Genomic DNA, 18974 nt, shown 5'->3' on the forward strand with positions numbered 1-18974 from the left:
GCCAGGAAACAAGATTTTTGGGGGCTTCAAATGCCCTTCACGAGGTCTGAAAAAGCAGCTGTCACTGTTCAAGCGCAGGCCAAGTGAGGACAGTTAACTGCAGCCCAACCGCATTATGCCAGTGAACTGCAGCAAGGAGAACCGCATTATGCCAGTGAACTGCAGCAAGGAGAAATAACTCCCCTTCACTGTTAGCCCGCGACCCTGGCCTCCCTTCCCTTCCTCGCTGCCCCCCAGGCAGCGCGGGTCGCGGAGGCAGGAGCAGGGTAAGGGCATCGCTTCACCGCGGCTTCACGCCGCTACCGGGCATGTGCGGACGCACCGCACATGCTCACTACGGGCAAGCCCGGTCTTGGGAGCATGTGCCGAGCGGGGCCGGGCCAGGCTGCTGCAGCTGCTCAGGGCGCGCTCTCCCCCGCCGGTCCCGGGCGCTATAAATAGCCTCCCGTGCGAAAAATGGCCCGGGTGCTGCAGCGGCTGGATCGCGGGCGCGAGCTGGCCCCGGCTCTCCAGGCGTGAGGAGCCCGGCAGGACGCGGTAAGGAAAGCGGCTGCCCCGCTCCGGGCCGGCCCCCAGCTGCTCCCCGCGGGCGGGGCGGGGCGGGGCGTTGCCAGCCCGGGGCCCGTCGCCTGGCGCCCAACATCTGGGCAGGGCGCTGCCTGGGCTCGGCACAGCTGGAACGGGGGCTGGATCGGGGCGCGCTCCTGCCCCGCCTGCTGCAGCTTCCCGGGGCCTGGGGGGCGTCGCTCGCAGCTCGGGGTCGCGGGGCACCAGGATGAAGGTAATGGCTGGGGTAGGGCCAGTCGCCTTCCCCACCCCCGCCTGCTTTCGTGGTGGCACTCGCCTCCCGCCGTGTGTCCGCCGGGCCGAGCGGCCGGGGCCGGGGCCCGCGCGGGTCTCGGGGTAGGGCAGCGCGGGGGAGTTTATCCCGGATAAACAAGGGGCCCGCAGGAGCCGGCGGCTGAAAGTCCCGTGTGAAAGCCCGGAGCTGGGACAAGCGCAGGGACGTGTGCACTGACACTGAATCTGCCTTGACCCCAGAGCTTTGTGCATCTCTGACACTGAATCTGCTTTCTTGCCTATTTCTTTTTTCCAGACCTGTCTGTCTAGCCCTCGGATCCGCTCTCTGCGCTCTGAAGCCGCTACCGCTCCTCCCGGCCATCTCCACACACTGACTTTGTGCCCTCTTGCTGTGATCCTTCTCTGCTTCTTTCCTTTTCTCCCCTCTCTACTTCCTGGATTGTTTTAATCAACTCTTGGGAATGAATTCTGCTTTCTCTTATGTTCCTGGGGATGATTTCTTAGGGCACCGCCTTTTATTGGCCCAACTGTGCCCTGGGGATACAGTTAAACCAGCTTCCCAGTGTAAGACGTTCTTCCTCGGGTCTCAAGTAGGAGACTGTGTAGGGTGGAGTGAGACCTGAGGAAGCATGTCTTGCATTTAAAAGCTTGTCTAACGTTATCTGCAGGCACCTACCCTGGAGATCTTCAAAAAAATACTGGACATGCACCTTGCTGGGGTTATTTAACCCCAGCAGTCTTTCCTGCCCAGAGCAGGGAGGCTGGACCCAATGATCTCATGGGATTCACGGAAGTTTAGGGCTGGAAAGGATCTCAACTACAGAGTTGGTCCAGTAAAAGATGCTGCCCTTGGAAATCTTTGCCTCTCACACAGTTTCTGGACCATTACAGCTACAACATCACTCTCGAACTCGCTATCTTGGTTTTACCCAGACACACACAGATTTGGCTAAAGTTAGAATGCCAGTTTCTGCTCAGTTACACCCCATACAGCCAAGGTCAAACTTTGGTGGGGTGGTGGAAGAAGAGCTGAATAGTGATATTAAGGCTGCAGCTTGCATTAGTGACAGCAGAAGAGATGCCATCACAGTTGCTTGTGCAGATGTTCGTGATATGGGCATCCTTCCTTTTTTTCTTTTCCCCCTCTCCCCACTCCACAGTTGCTATGATCAGCAATTAAATAGTATAGGGGAGGCTTACATTTTTGTTGTCCTTAAACGTGTGTTAAGGAATTCAAAACATGAACACTTTGTTGCATTTCTGATTTTTAAATGTTTACTCAAGAAAGGGACATATACTTTAGTTGGAATCGGCTGCATGGGAGCATTGTGCAGGCTTCTTCCATACTGCCCTCTTAACTGACACCTTCAGTGCTGCTCTGGAGCATGCCCAGAAGATCTGATGATCTTGTGTCTGCTAGAGACCCAAATAACTTGACCAACTGCAACCTGGGCCCAACCTACAGCCATGTTAGGTATGGCACAGGTAATGAAGGAAGAACAATTAAATTCTTGGTGCTTGCATACCTTCTGTGTGGGCTTTTTTTTATATTCCTTCCCAGAGTCTGTATAGTGGGGAAGTATGACCTTTGTGACATGCTTGTCTCCTGCCTGCTTGGTAGGAACACAGGAGAAGGGGCTAGAACTCAAGAGACAGAGGAGAGAAACATTTCAGAGGAAGAAAGTTTATCACTGGGTTGTGATACTCTTATAGGATGGTCTGTTGTTTTAACAATCGTGGTCCTCCTTTGGTTCATCTGTCTCTCTGTACTGTTGTTTTTTGTCATGTTGATACTTTGTCTCCCTCTTCTCATCGTCTCCTTTTGATGTTGTCTTTAAGCTCCCAGTTATCCTGTTGCCATGAAACTGCCAGGGATGTTGTCTTTTGAGGTGTGCCTGTCAAATGAACTTGCTTCAGTGTTACCACATTATGCTATTTAATCTCTTCTACAATGAGTAAATTTGCCTTCTCTAAAAATGTTGAGACACACACACAAAAGGTAACCCATTTGGTTTATCTTGCCGGGGGGGGGGGTTGGTTTAGACTGTAAGCTCTTTGGGGCAGGGATTGTCCTTTTTATGTGTGTGTGGTTTGTTTACAGTACTCGGGGGGTGGGGGTGGGGGGAACTGGGGACCTTTATGCTTGTCTCTGGCACTAGATAAATAATAAATACAGTATCAGCTTCCGCATGATTTTATCAGCCACTCCATTTGAAATGTATGCACTCTTATGTGGTTGCTCTGAAACTAAAGATGGTGAAAACTGCCAGTTCTTAATGTTTGTTTTAATCCATATCCAGATCATTAATGAAAGACTTATCTATGGGGTACCTTGCTTAGTATTTATCAGGCCATCTCCCTTTAAAATGAGAATTGGGGTTGCCAACTGTTTGAATCTATTCCAGGAGGTTTTATTATGTGATGTAAAGACATTCATGACTGATCTAGGCAAGTGTACGTTATTATTACATTTGAAAAACCCCACTGGACTACTGTATACAATGGATTTATCATTTTAATATTTATTTTAAAGAATGCCCTATCGTTTATCTCCTGGGTGACACGCAGCAGTCTCCTAGAGATTTGTATCTAATTCCTGGAAACTCCAAGGCAATCCTAGAGGGTTGGCAACCCTAGTGAGAACTATAGGCACTAAGCTTTCTACCTACCCCAGTATGGTTCACAGCAATTCAATTTGCAACTTTCTGCGGAATTGCATCACTTGCAAGCAACATATATCCATGTACATACTGTCAGCAACAAGGCACCACAAAGTGTTCCCTGAAATAAGCACACCATTGTCACAAAGCTACATCAGGACTCTAGTCCTCTTACTTTCACAGTAGATTCTGTACTTAAAGGGTTGACATCTAGATTTTTCTTTATCATCTCAGGGTCAAGTCTGCAGATGTATGCATGCATTTTTACATAAAATAAGTGAGGCACTGTCTAGGACACCAGAAAGCCCAATAATAGGCAGGTACTACACATGCCTCTTTGTGAAAGACATCTGGACTGCACTGTTTATTATCCCTTACCAGTATCTCAGGAAAGTGATTACAGCTGCCAAGTTGTTATTCTGCTTGTTTCAATACCCAAGGGTTTTTGTTTTCTTTTGGTTTAGTTTGGGTTTTTTTGAGATGAGAAAAAACCCATACATCTTGGTTGATGCCACATTTAACATTTTTAATAAATTAAAAATAATTGTGTTTCTTCAAGAAACAGTTATTCCGTAGAAGCACATAGGCTGGCCTCAGTTATGTTCTAGTAAAGCCCTTGTAGTACAACTGATATGTAGGATATTGGTTACACCCTTGAATCTCCCTCTGGATCCTGGACTTAACAGTATGGAAAAGATGTGAGAAGCTGTTGCCAAAAAAAAAACAAGGAGAAAAGAAGTTTTGTGCACTTACCAATTAATGAACACTAAACCCAAATATTAACCTGTTACTATAATATAGTGTAAAAATTCTAATTAAATGCTGTGTATACTTGCTACTGATTTTTCTTATTCTTTTTGATGGTTTGATGTCTCATCATTAACTTAATACTTTCTCCTTTGGCTTTAGTATGGCCATGCCCATAGACTTCTAACATTTTAACCAATGATAATATTAAGGAGTGTTACAAATACTTGTTGCACTGAACCTGGTGTAGCAGTAGATTTGTAAAGGTGGAATGTGTGTAGTATGTCTTGGTTTATAAGTGCTGAATAAGTATTTCAATTTGGAAAAAAATAAAAAAAATCAGTAATATATATTTTCAAGTGGCAAATGCACTGTCTCTTGGTAACATCAGGGCCTGGCTTTTAGTCTTCAGGACCAGCTCTCTGAAGTAAATGCCCCGTTGTTACAAAGCTATATGAGGACTCTGTTCCTTTTGCTTGCACAATAGATTTTATACTTAAAATGTTGACTTAAAGAAAAATCTAGACTGCCACATGGCATCATATGCATAGCAATGCCTTATTCCTCTATTTGATGCTTAATTTATTTTGTTCAAATATAATTATGATATTTAGCCATTAGTTAAATATGAAAGTTGCTAACCTGTACTGATTATCAAATAGCTGAGAGAGATGCCTTTACATAAACTAAACTTAACAAAGTTTCCTAGAATGATGCTTCATACTGCGCATGCCATTTTAAAATAAAACAAAACATTGTTTGACTTCCCTGTGCACCTCCTCCCCCCAGTGACAATTGATGGTTATGGTAGCAGATTGACTACAACTTTGTCTCTGAAGCTGATAAGGAAATATTGTTTTTTCCATTGGCATTTAGACTCTAAGACAATATTGGAAAGCTGCAACACTTAAGGAAAGGTGTGTTTAAATGCATTTTTCCCTGAGTAGAATTTCAGAAAAATGCTGGATAGTTCTTGTATTGAATATGTATCTAGACATCTCTTTCCCTTGTCCCTTTCCCCCACACACAAAGAAAATAAAAAATAAAATCATTGTAATAGCACTTCAGTGCTAGGCATTGGATAATTAAATAATAGCCCTAAATACTGCCAAGATTGTGTCTAACAATAAAAAAAATTACTGTTGCTGACTTTCAAATTTTGAAATATGAAAACATGACATTAAATGGAACTAGCACTGGAAGTGAGGGTTTCATAAGGCTAAAGACCTGTGAGTACTATTTCATGACCTACAAAAACCTGTTCTCTCTTTGGAGATAATCCAAGCCTTGCTGAAACCAGTGAAAACTGTCACTGACTTATAAGACGCAACTGAATGCCTTTTCAGGTAAAAAGGTAGTAAAGGAGCAAACTAAACCAAATATGAAAAATTGGGTACATTAACAGTAGTGTCTGTCCAGTCCTAGTAAGAGAGAAACTGGTTGCACATTAAATAATTTTACCTATATCAGAGTTTGGCAATACTTTCCAATGGGAGCCAGAATGACCCAGGGCAGTAGGACCTGGCTGCCTGCAGCACTGCTTCTTGCTGCCCAGCTGCAGTGCAGTATAGGGAGAGCTCCCCCTCTGCCAAAGCCCTGACTGCAGTGCAGCCCAGGGGAAGTCCTCTAGTGCCAATGCCACAGCTCCACATGCCAGATCTGGCCTGTGGGTTACAGGTTGTCTTTAATCTTTTCAAAGTGTCTGGTTACTATTCTTCTCAGGGCTTGTATCCTTTAAAGAGCACTCCATTCTTCCCCTTTCATATATACCTGCACATACACTTCCTTATATTTTCTTAAGGCAAACCTCAATGTACATGTCTCTATAAAGAAACTACAGGATGCTCTGAGGTGGTAAGCAATAAAGAAGTTTAATTAAAATAACAAATGAAAGGCTGGATCTAAATGGCTCTGAGCATTTTTCTGGTAGCTTCAACCTTAATCAGGTACTAATCTAGGGCTTTTTTTCTCTTGCTTTTAATGTTTGGTGAATCCAAAGGTGTGAGATTTGTGACAGGGCCTCAGTTTTCAGGATTAGCCATGGAAGCACAGTCAAGAACAAGTTTAACTTGGATCTTTACTAATTTATGCCAGCCTTGTCCTGAAAGCATTCACCTAGCTTGAGAGGGCAGTAACATTACCATATCCATTTAACTGTGTTCTCTTGCCAACAGTGTATGTGTGGGAGCATGGGAAGAGGTCTAGTAGAAAGTGAACTATAATTGGAGTCAACAAATTATTCTTAATTTTATTTATTGTATTTTAGAAAATGCTTGGCCACCTATGCTCAAGTCTGCATAAGTTTACCATTTATTTGTATTGCAGTAAAGCTGATAGGTCACAACCAAGATCACTGCCTAACTTTGCAATGTACTGTACTACAAGGCATATAGTAAGTGGCAATCCCAACTCACTAATGTCTTTAGGTTCTAAATAAAAAAGATCTCCAAAGGGGAGAGAGGATTTGCTTAAAATCACACAGCACAGCAGTGAACAACACTAGAAATGAATGCCGGATTAGGCAGACTATCACTGCTAAATTAGGATCTCACTGGCTCTCAGGATAATTTTATCTCTCCAGTGTCAGTTGCTTACTGACTATACAATGACAGGATTATTGCTCACCTCCTTTGGTCTACTTTATTGCTCTGATTTTTGTTGATCAGTCTTCTTTTGGTGTTTTTGGGGTTGTTTTTTTTTTTTTTTTTTAAATGTTCAGAATGATTGACTATATTAATTTCTAGCATTGTTTTTCATCATTTTATTTTTTAGAAGGCAAGCAGAAGGCAAGACAGGGTTACCCCTTAAAGACTAACTTGTATTGCCTACACAAAATTTGCCTTTCTAAATGAATTAGTCGTTAAGGTATTGTTCTGCCTCCTGCCTGACTTCAGACTAACAAGGCTAACCACCTCTCAGTACTAGAAGTAGAAGAAAGAAAAACTGGTGAAATAAAAAACAAGTATTACAGAAAAAGCTTTTAAAAAGTAATCTTATATTTTCAGTTTGTTTCAGGACAGTTAATCTCTTAACTTCTTATGAGAGAAGGGAGAGGAAGTTGTCCTCTTAACTTCCCCTTTTTCTTCTTTTAAAAAAAAAACAACAAAAAAACCCAAACAAACCAACCCAAAAAACAGGCCATCATATTCAAGGGAACCATTTAAGGAGTTAAGCCTGAAAAGTTAGCTATGTCTCTGTTTCAAATCCCAAATGCTGTGAACAAGGGACTATTCAGATGTTAAATTATAACTTACACTGCATTATATCAAGGGGAAATTAGCAAATCACAGCAGCTAGAAACTTCAACTGGGAATATTGTAAAAAGTCATTGCTTTTGTTTCAGTAGGTCATTTTCGGAGCTATGAGGCGGGACTTTCTTCCTCTTTCATTTGCAGAATGATTTGCCTGATACTTATGCAGGTCATCTGTTTATTGTTAGCAGCTGTGAAACTCCAGTAGGTTATATAAGCATAGTTAAAAATCAGTAAAACCTTGCATCATTCAGCAGATTTGTACATTTTATACACCAGAATAACAACTTTGTTTTGCAATTTGTTTGATATAACAACATATTAAGGGGGCAGAAGTATCCACTGAAAGCTGGGAAATCCTTTAAGTCATAGAAATCAGATATAACAATGTGTCATTTTATTGTGAATACAAGTGCTATAAAGATCAGGCAGCATATTGTGGTGCTATAATGTGAGGAAGGCTGTGTGTCAGAGTAATACTATGTAACAGCTGAATTGAGCGTGCCAGATAAATAAAGCTGAATTGTCTGGATAACACTGTTTGGAAATTGTCTGGATAACACTGTTTGGAAGATAAGTATGGACTCTATGCCAGACTGCAGTGGTAGTAATAAACTGAAGAACTCATGCCCTGAAATTAGACATGCTCAATGATACTACCGGAAAGAGCAAGCTGAATTCAGCTTTGCAAAAGACAAACCCAAAATATGACAACACATACAATAATGTGAAATTTCATGACAAGAACAATATCCAACCACATGAGGAAAGTATCTTGGCCACAAAGAACCCCAAAGCTCCCTGATCCCAGCTGACTTCCAAATGATGCCTTATGTATTGGGCGGTAACCAGAGATTCTTGTTAATTTGATCGTTAGCTACTGACTCCTAAGGGAACACAGCTAACCTAAACTGTAGCTCCTTGCCCCCTGCCCCCCTTTAGTTTTTAACTCTCCAAAAAAAAAAAAGTCACAGATAACATCCTGCCAGTCTCCCTGCCAACTTTTTTTTTTTTAACCATCATTTTCCTGTTTTTATTTTCTGTGGCCTCTTTTTGCTGGGTAACATACCACATAGCCAAGAGAGACAGTGGAAAGAGCTGTTAACAACACAAAATAAACAGTCCAAAATTCTTTTTCTTTGTTCAGCCCCATTTGGTGTTTAGTGGTAATGTTAGGCAGCAAATGGGTTTGAAACAAATATGTAATTATTTAGTGTCCACTGGTCCTGCACTAATAGCTTAAAGCTGTGTTCTTGCTTTGCATTCAAGGTGGTAGGGCAAGAGTTCCCATGAGCTTGACCTTCCACCCATTCATTTCATAATAATCTGTTATAAGAAGGTAGTTGGTGAACTAATGAAGTCTGAAAGCTGCTGCACTAGGTTTTTCCCATTTTTTGCTGTAAAAACAGCAGGCATATCTCCTCCCAGAGCTGCACTTGCAAGGCATAAAGTTGTTTTTTTTTAATAGCTAGTGCATCAATCACTGGTAAAGGAATGTCTTTTGGACACAGGATGGCTGAGACAGTTTTGTACCCTGGCAGTTCCAAGCTGCCAGGACAGCTACTTTGAACCATGGAATGCTGGCTGAGAGCTAGAACAGACTTCTGTCTTTCTCTGGTACTGAAAAGACACAAAATATGAAGTAAGGCTTAACATCCATAACATATTGTTAATGCTACTTATGTTCAACTCCCACTTAAAATAGAGGATTGTTCATTCAGTATGTGCAGCTGTTAAAATGGTAACTCCTCATGATTACTTCAAGATTATTCCTTCAGTGAGTAACCCAATCTGAATTTATTAGTAGTCTCTTGTCTTTTCTGCAAGCTTTCTTTATTTCATAGATTTCAGAAACATTAGGGCTGGAAGAGACCTTTTGAGATCATCAGGTCCAGCTTCCTGCCCAAAGGGCAGGAAGTCAGCTGGTGTCAAATGACCCCAGCAAGGTAAGCATCCAGGTGTTTCTTGAACATATCCAGATTAGTGCTTCCACCACTTCTGGGGGGAGTCTGTTCCAGACTCTGGAGACTCGGACAGTAAAGAAGCTTTTCCTTATGTCCAGTCTAAAATGGTCTTCCAGCAGTTCGACCATTAGACCCTGTCCTCCCTTGGGGGTGATGTGGTAAACAGACGTTCTCCCATTTCCTGATGCACACTCCTTATGTACTTAAAGGTAGTCTGTAAAGTGTAACTGCCCTGCCCTCTTATTCAAAAGAGGGAAGGATATAGGTAGAGGTATACAGTAAGTCTCTTCACCTGAAAAGACCTTCTGAAAACCTTGGAGAAAGGTTGCTATATTCTGTCCAAGCAAATATTTAGTTTCTGACCTATTTTAATGGAATGATCAGGATTCAGAAAGCCAACAATGTAATACTTAAATCTTCCAGAGCACTTTGTTTAACATATGTCAAATGAATTCTTAACAATTTGATCGTTGTGATCAATGGTTTTGGGGATTTTTCAGCCCACTTTTTTTTAAGTGAACTGAGGAGAGAGTTCCACAGGATGGAATTTGTGTAGCTCTATCAGCAGTATTAGAATTACTAAATCCACAGTATAGACTCGTACCAATATCTTACTGATAGCAGTAATGAATTGTCATCCTTTATGTGGGTCATCCCTTAGCAGGAAATGTGGTACATAGTTTTTACTAGGGGTGTGCGAAACAGGCCGTATTCAATTCAGATTTGGATTCAGCCCAAATCAGGGACAGTGATTCGATTTGTTAATTCAGAACACTGTCCCCAATTCGATTTGGCCAAATCCGAATCTGAAGAGTCGATGCTGATTCGGAGAATCGGCGATTTGGCCATAGACATGGCTTTAAATGTTTTTTCTACATACCTCAAGGTACAAGGCACAGCTCATGAACGCTGTGATGGTGGGGCAGATGGAGCATCACACAGGAGTGCAGGGGTTCCCCCACATGCTTGGAGGTAAACCCGGAAGTGGACCTGAAGTATTTCCAAGTCTGGCGGGTAGCATGTGGAGGGCCTCCCCCCTCCCCCTGCATCCCCCCGGCTCAGTGATCAGCCGCAAGGGGACTCTGGGTGCCCCCCCCAGACCCAGGAGGCACAAGTCACTGAGCTGATGGGGTGCAGGGGGCCCCCCTGTGCACTCCCTAGTGGACCTGGGAGTGGACCGGGAGTGCTTCTGGTCCACTTTCAGGTCAGCTGAGCATGCTAGGGATCACCCTCCCGCGGTCCTGTGGGATGGTCCATCCGCCCCAGCATTGCAGTGTTGATGAGGTGTCTGGTACCTTGAGGTATATAGAAAAAACATTTAAAGCTGTGTCTGTGTCCTAATCTCCAAATCTTGCTGAATCAATTTAGAGGGTTAGATTCAGTGATTTGGCCACCGAATTGGATCGAATCTCTGCCAAATTGAATTGGGGACCAAAGTTTGCACAGCCCTAGTTTTTACTATTGTTATTTCACAGGTGTTTGTTGAAAGCAAAGGAATGGTGAGACTCAGGAGACTGTGCTTGTATTTTTGGTGTTGAACACAGTGTATTGTAATGGTTACACATGCTGCCTTCCTAACACTTCTTCCTTGGCCCCTCTAGCCCAGTTCTTCCTTTTCCCCATCTCCCCTGTTAATCGCCTTGCTATCTAACCTCCTGTGCAGTCCTCCCATCCCAACTAACAAGTCTGTACTCCACATAACTTGGCCAAACATGGGAGGATTGTCACAGGAATAGTAAAAGGTACGTCTTTGGGATTAAGGTATTTTCCCCTTTGTCTGTTTCCAGTAAACTTCAAATCATTACTAATAAACAAGGTGATGCTAGAACTGCTGTTGATGTGGTTGTATAGATAAAACAACGCTGTTCCCTGGCTCACACTTGATAAATAGCTGAACAGCTTTGGCTGAAGTTTTTCTGTAACTGGAGCCCAAAGCATGTGGTATGGAAAACATCTACCCAAACTGTAAATTTTGGTCAAATCCCAAGCAACTGAAAACAGAATCTACTAATGCGAGCTGCCAGTATAGGCATGAATACCTGTGCTACCTATAAATAAACTAAACTAAAATCTTTTAAATGTATAGGAGCTATAACATGCAATACAGCTAACCTACAGAACCCCATGCACATCTTGCCTCTTTTCTTAAATTATATTTTAAAAACCTCTGGGGCAGGACCTGTATGTATTTAAAGCTTAGCACAAAATAGCTTCAATCTTGACTAAGAGCTATGGGCATTCAAATAATAACACCCTTGTGAGGTAGGCGGATGGGCATTTCCATTTCATTCTTAGGTACAGGGAAATCAATGGAGAGTGATGTGACTAAACCAGAACATGGAAACCTAGCTTAAAACTCTTGATCCTACCTCATGGTCCTGGACTCAAACCACTCAGTGCTTACCACCTAACCACAAACTGTTATACTTTTAAAACAAACTTGCAGATTTGCCAAGAGGTTGCTCAAATTGGATGCAACACCATAAAGTTTCGAAGGAAACAGGCAGCTCCCAGAATTCTGTTTCACTAAGAACAATAAGCCACAATGAAGTGGCTTTCTTGAGCCTGCTTCTGCAGGTTGAAACGGAGGTTCTTCATTCAGTCTCAGTGGGTGGCTCATGGGGCATGTAAAGTTCTGTGGGCTGAATAGGTGTTCTTGTGCTCTCACACAGTCTCTTGTACAGCTTGAGCTTGCTTTGCGTCCAGGGACAAATCCAGGAGGGTGGCAGTGGTACATTTGAACCTCCCCCCCGCAAAGATTCTAGCTCTACCTAGAGTTTAAAATCAACTGCACTGCAACAACAGCCTTCAGACACCACTAAGAAAATTGACTTCATGGCTCATTATCAGCTACCTGATTCTTATCAATGTCTCTTCACTCCACAGATGTTAACAACCCTCTCTCCTTTTTAATGGTCTCAATGTTCCATTAACCAAATTATCCTTTCTTTTCCTGTCTGTTAGTTACTCCTAGTAATGTAGCTCCTATTTCACAACTTTACAATTTAGTTTTAGCTCTACCTAAAAACATTAATGGAAGCAAAGAAATAACTGTCAGCAAAGTGTTGGATGCACTGTCAAGAAAGCTCAAGAAGGATAGGTTTAATTTTATGAATCTGAATGAAGTGTCCATTCAATTCTAAGGACTACAGGCAAAGCCATCCCTTGTGGGGAGGGGGAGGTAGGGGAGAATCAGGGTGGCTGCTCTGGGCCCGTGCTTTGCGGGGCTCCACAGACACTGCCATACAGCCCCCGTGGACAGAGCCACTGGCACATGCCAAGGGCAACACCACTCCCCACAGCTGCCTGCCATGCACCGCTGACTCTACACTCCAGCCACTCGCCACTCCCCCACCCAGTCTACGCTCTGGCCACTCACCACCCCTCCCCCTCACACAGGCTGATATGCCCCAGGCCCCACACACCACATGGGTTGGCTCTGACTACAGGGCTAAGGAAACATCTTTTGATTATGATCGTCTACCCCCTTTTTTCAAATACCCTAACAGATGGTATATTTCAGAGTGAAGAACCAATTTTTATATGACTTCAGAGGGTTTTTTTGCACATTGTATGCATGCTGTAGTTTTAATGTTAACTTGATTTATTAACAACACTTAGCAAAGTATGTGACCTTATACACCTGTGTATTCCTATATTGTAATAATCCTATATTTTATGACAAGGTATACTCAGGCTTTGACCAAACTTTCCCAGAAGCTTCTGCTGCTAAGGAGTACTATTGAACTTTTAAGCCATTGTTAGTGTAAATGTTTTAAGTAAGTTTAATAGGGGTGGAAGTAAATTTGGAAGGCAATAGAACCATTCAAATGTAGTAATAATGAACTAGGCATGTACTATAGACAAAGAGGTTTCTCATAGTGTTAAATCTTGCCTACCTGACCCTTTCCAATAATACCTAAGAAACTAGCTTACTGTAGTTTGCCACTGGGGGAATAGAAGAATTTACAGGCATTATGTATAACTTTTAATAGTGGATTTTAAGACTGTTATCAGTTCTTTATTGTATATGTATTTCTACAGGGATGCTAGTCCTTGTAGGGTTAGAGGAGGTGGGTTCTCTCAGAGTAGGCCAGGTGGGGTGACAAGTAGGTATGTACCTTTAGATGTACAGTCTGGAATAGAGACTGAAAAAGTCTTAAATGTTAATATCATCCTACTCATTTTGTAGCCTGTTTTGGGGTTAAGAGAAGGGGGGATAGGAGTATGTATAATAGATTGTGAAGAGATAAATGGCAACTTGTAAAAAGACATCATATGTGCTGTTTGATACTTTCATAGTAATAACTAGCTTACCCTGGTTTTCATAAAATCATAGAAAAATAGAGCTAGAAGAGGCTTGGAAGATGGTATGGCTATTCCAACAAAAATCACAAATCATAAAAAATAGAGATGGAAGAGACTTCAAGTGATCATCTAGTCCAGGGGTAGGCAACCCCCAGCACAGGTGCCAGAGCATGGCATGCAAAGGCATTTTGTTGGCAATCGTGCCTTGGGACAGATGGCAGGGAAGGAGCTGGGGCTGTGCTGCCACAACAAGGATTGGGCCCTTACAGCTCCCCTGCCATCCACCTCTGGCATGCCGACATCTTACAAGCCAAGGTTGCAGATGTTTTTGGCTGCTCTACCCAAAAATGTTGCTGAGCCCTGATATAATCAACCTACTACTTGAGCAGGAATTTAAGCCTTGGATTTTTTTTATACTTCTTTCTTTCTGTTAATATGTCAAATTATTAGCACTAAACTAATAATCTCCATTTGAGTTGTGTAAACCTTCTCTCTTAATTAGGAAAAGGATAAATTTAGGAGGGTGTAATTTGGTTAACAATAATTCAGCATCCACACATGTGCCTTCCCAAACCCTTGGCTCCCAATAAGAATCTTTCAGGATCAAGTCCTCTTGAGATTTAATACAGGGTTTTTCCAGTTAATAAACCCTAATTCTGAGTGTCAGTGTGTGCTGACTAAAACATCTAATTAAGATGTTAACTTTAACTGGTCTGGAAAACTAAGTGTACTGTAACTGACAAACTTTACAAGATGACTGGGCAAGTTCCCTTTTTAAAAAATTATCTAAAACAAGACAGTTTCAGAAGAGAATTTCTGTGACCTGACAATCATGTTTGACGGTAAGAACTGTTTCTGCACATCAGCGGGCCTTGTAAGTGAAAGCATGGCGAGGCCCCAACAAAAGAAGTTAGGATTATTAGCTTTTTGGGGCAGGGACCAGCTTTTTGTTCTGTTTCGAGAAGGGTTCCCAGGCTATGAATGGTCTCTTGGTATCATTAATACAAATTCACAATAGATTGCCAAAAAATCCACTCAGAAAAGGCAATGGAGGTTTAAGTGGTTTATGCTCTACAGTGGTGCAAGATTATTCCATTCCTAAACTGATACTTTGAGGAGGGTTTGGCCAAGGCTTCTCTCGGGTATCAAGCAGTGAGGTTTGATTAGAGACCACAAGGCTCATAGTAATGATACTCTGTACTTATGTAGTGTAGTGTTTTACAGCTTCAAAGCTCTACACAACTGTTAACTAATTGATGGATGTGGATTCTCCAGATATTTCAAACCCTCCACTGTGAGGCACAGGGGCATGTAAATATTAGCAAAATGTAGAGGGAATAGCCAAAAAGGAAGGAAGGGGGAAGGGAACATGATGTGTTTTCTTCCTCTGCCATATATGGACTTCTCTAAAAGTCTCCCAAATGCCAGTGCTGATAATAATTGTCCCATGGCTAGTGAAATGGAATTTCAAGTCAAAATGTAGCCATAGTATGCTGGCAACTTAAATAATTTTCAGTAAATTATCTGAAAATTATCACTCATTTTCTAATTCTCATCTATAACAGCAGACACCACAAACCCAGTTAAACTGGATGTAGGGACAGCATACCACAATGTACATGCCCAACTGACTCTGCTATCTGATGCATTGAGGGCCCATTGTGCTGTACCCTCTGTGTTGACTGGCAGTACCAGGACCCCAAGTTTATTCTGTTGAAGCACTGTGTGAAAGTAGGGAGGCTTTTAGTACTTTTCCCTTCCCTTCTTCATATCATAAGCAGCTAGAATGTCTGAACCTATGGGTTTTACCATTACTTTGTTCCCTATCCCTGTCTCCCTTCCTCCTCTCTCTCTCTCTGGAAAATTCTTGGGAGGGAACAGAAGAAAAGAGCTTAGATTGGTTGTTTTTAAAAAACAATAACCCTCTGATGATATGGGTGGAATGAGTTTTTTGTAAAACAGCCATTATTTTAGATTGGTTATAATGTTGTTCTGATAGGTTGTTCTGTTCTGGCTACATCTAAAAAAACCTGTTAGCTGCCCCTCCTATATGTTTGATGCAATAGTGCCTAAAGTCTTAATTCTGATATCCTTTCTCAAGTAAAATTCCTACAGATTTCAAATCTCACTTTGCTGCCTACAGTGATTGCAAGATCTGGTCCTGATTCTGTTTGTTAAAAATCATGTAACCCACAGTAGACTTCTACAGCACACATCAGTATGGGTTTTCAGACCCCTGTGTTACTAAAGTATTTTCTCAGACTTCATGCCAACTATAAAATTAGAGCATTTTTGATAGTTTTTTGCACTTAGGATCATGTACATAGCAATACATTATTTGGGAGCATCAGTCTCAAACAGACGCTCAAAAGTCTTCAAAGCTATAGTTCTCAATGGCAATTCATTTTTTTTGGCTTTAAAAGTAGAAATTGGGAGAATAGTAATTTTCTCACTTAGAAACAGTCCAAAGTTAAATGCATCAAGAAGTCAACCTAAATGTAAACTATTAACATATCATAAAACTTCAAGTAGGTATAAACTTACTGTATAATAGCTGCTTTAGACAATTCCCCTGTTGGTACAAAACAACAGGGGAGCGGATGTCAGAACTTCTTTATCTCATGTACTTTGTGATAATGTCTGGACATGTGTGCACAAAATCTACAGAGTATCTGCTGTTATGTCTCTGAATTTCATCCCTCCTAAAGTACCAGGCCATTTCATATTGTGTCTTGAGGAATCTGACGTTCAGAAAAACCAAGGCAAGTCTTGGCACAGAAAGATCCATAAAAATTAGTGATGGAACTTGCACCATCCCAGAGGTTTTATTATCTCATTCCTCTTTCCACTGTCACAGCACCTAGCTCAGGTTTAGGAATATCCCCTGTCTGACAGCTTTATGGGTACACTATAACCATGAGGGAAAGTAAATTAACTTAGCTGTAGAGTTTTGGAAATTGAATTGCACTGTGTCCTCCCTTCCCTTCCCTAGTGCTGAGCTCAGGGTGGGGGGTGGCCAGGCCCCAGCAGGACGCTTTGATTAGGGAAGTGTTTAAACCCCCGCCCTGCCTGCACCATCCCAGACTTTTCCCTGCTCACAGCTCAAGAGGCAGGGGTGTTGCCAGACCTCAATCCCAAGCTAGCGCTCCAAGGCAAAGAGTTGGGGGTGGGGGAGTTGTGCAGTGCATGCATGTTGATGATATTGAACTTGTCAATCTCCCTCTTTCTGTTTCTTCATACTGTCTGCAAACCTGATAAGTGAGGGAGCCAGCAGGGAGCTGATAACAGGTGTATCAATCTATCAAGAAAACAAAAGCCTCTCATTAGTTTAAGCTCTTCTTAAACAGCTTTTTCCAAGGAAGGAATGAGAGATGTTACCAGTTGACCTGTTGATTAGCTCCAAAAAGCCCTAAGGAGACATTGTCCTGTCTGCCTCTGTCCTATCCCAGTGAAATTGGACACTCACATATGCATGCATGTGAGCGCACACACACACATCTCAGCATTAGCTAATATACCACATGCTCACTAGGGTCTGTGGGGGGTAGGAGGGGGAATCCCTGCTTGAGCAGCGAGTGGCAAGGGGCAGGGGAAGCCAAGCAAACCCTGCTGTGTCTGCAGTCTCCACTGGAGCTCTAGCTAGGGAGCAGAGTGGTAGGGCCAGCCCTGTTCTCTGGAGCAGGGCTGCAAAGCATCTGATGCTGAGGGACTCTGATTTAACTTGAACCAGAAAGGGGTCTGGGACAGACTATGCATAAACCAGTTTGACACAAATCAGTTAAGCCTGGTTGAATGTAGTATCTTAAAACAGTTTTGGCCATTTTGAAGCTGGTTTATGTGCACTGAACTTATGTTCTGTTATATGTTTAACCAGTTTCTGATCACTTAAACCAGTTTATGTGTAAGGTGTATCCCTAGCCAAAATGTGGAATGATAAGGCTCTCTGATGCCCAAAGGTAAAATTATTATTAGAGAATATATCCATCTGCCCAACTACAAATTTAATTCTTCCCTTCTTTCTTGAGTACCTTGCTGTCTACTGTTTATTTTTAAATATTGAAGAAGCTTATTGTAACATAATACTAGGTTTTTTAAAATAAACTACAGTGCTTATTCTTTAAGCCTAGTCCAGCAAAAATTGGCTTGAATGTAGGACATATTGACATCATGTAATGGTAATGGGTAATAGAAATTTTCATTTCCAGATCATCTGTTTATAATCCAACCAGGTAGGTAGTGACTGAATTTTGTTATCTAGCAGCTTTGGGGTGATTTAATGAAGTGATTTCATGGTCTTACACCTGTTTCTTGTGGACAGGAGTCCATGCTGGAAGTGATGTCAGTGGTTTTTGTCCTGAAAGTCATACTGGGCATTGAGGCCAAATTGCCAGGCCAGTGTACCCTGGACATGTTCGTGTGAGGAAACTTACCTGGATGTTGCCCATGCTGTACCCATGGGATTTAAATGGGATCAATGAGGTAAAGGCCTTGAGTTTGTCCTGCGTGCAGGGATGAGAAGTTCACCTTCTCTGCATAAACAGGACTTCAATCTCTAAAATTATCATTTGGATGCCTTTCATAAGCCTTAGTCTCTTGTGAATTTTTAACTCTTTGTTTTCCATACTTGCAGTCTTTTTATAACTAACTGGACAACAAATTGACAAACATCAAATACATGTATTGATGTCAAAAAAAGTTTTTTGTTCATTTTATAGATGCTTCTTCCAAAAATAAATTGTAATGAAAATTGTTGGAATCTCCAGTCTATGTAAAGTCTTGACAGTTGTGCCTAAGTAAGCAGTAGAACTGTGGTAATCAAACCTATTGGTCCCTTGGGCCAGGTAAGTGGCATGGGACCAGTCTGCAGGCCAGATCAAATCCAGCATGCCAGGATCAAGCCCTGAGGACCCAGCATCAAGCTGTCCTTGCCCTGCACACTGGGATTGGGCCCCGGGGCATGGCACCATACCCTCCAAGTCTCCCATACTGGGATTGATCCTGTGGCCCACAACTGCCCCCATGTGCCAGGACTGAGCCCTAGGGCCTGGCACCACCCCCACCTAGCCCTGTGTACTGGATTGGGAACCCAATCCAGTGTGCAGGGTCCAAGGTTTCCCTACAGATCAGGGAAGCAGTGCCACTGCTCTCTTGGTGCCAAACTTCCAGACCTATGGCCAGATCAGGCTCACAGGCCAGGGGTTGAGCACCCCTGGAGTAGAGGATCCCATCCATTATGAATCAGA

The 18974-nt window shown here is 42.5% G+C and overlaps 1 protein-coding gene across 4 annotated transcripts in view; it reads left to right on the forward strand.

Annotated features, from left to right (window-relative positions):
- The first annotated feature begins 351 nt into the window (after positions 1 to 351).
- The window catches only part of WIPF1 (WAS/WASL interacting protein family member 1), an 87593-nt gene continuing 68970 nt past the window's right edge, over positions 352 to 18974 (forward strand). Inside the window, exons 1-2 of one of the 4 annotated variants that reach the window (XM_090045436.1) lie at positions 352 to 537; positions 1097 to 2800. The gene's annotated coding sequence lies outside the window, so the exon portion shown is untranslated. Of the gene's footprint in view, positions 538 to 626; positions 782 to 1096; positions 2801 to 18049; positions 18211 to 18974 lie in introns of those variants that run through there. The other 3 variants (XM_090045438.1, XM_090045435.1, XM_090045437.1) reach the window with 3 other exon arrangements.

The sequence above is a fragment of the Crocodylus siamensis genome, chromosome 4 (genome assembly GCF_052110815.1).
Source record: "Crocodylus siamensis isolate JL-2025a chromosome 4, ASM5211081v1, whole genome shotgun sequence".
NCBI classification, from domain to species: domain Eukaryota; kingdom Metazoa; phylum Chordata; order Crocodylia; family Crocodylidae; genus Crocodylus; species Crocodylus siamensis.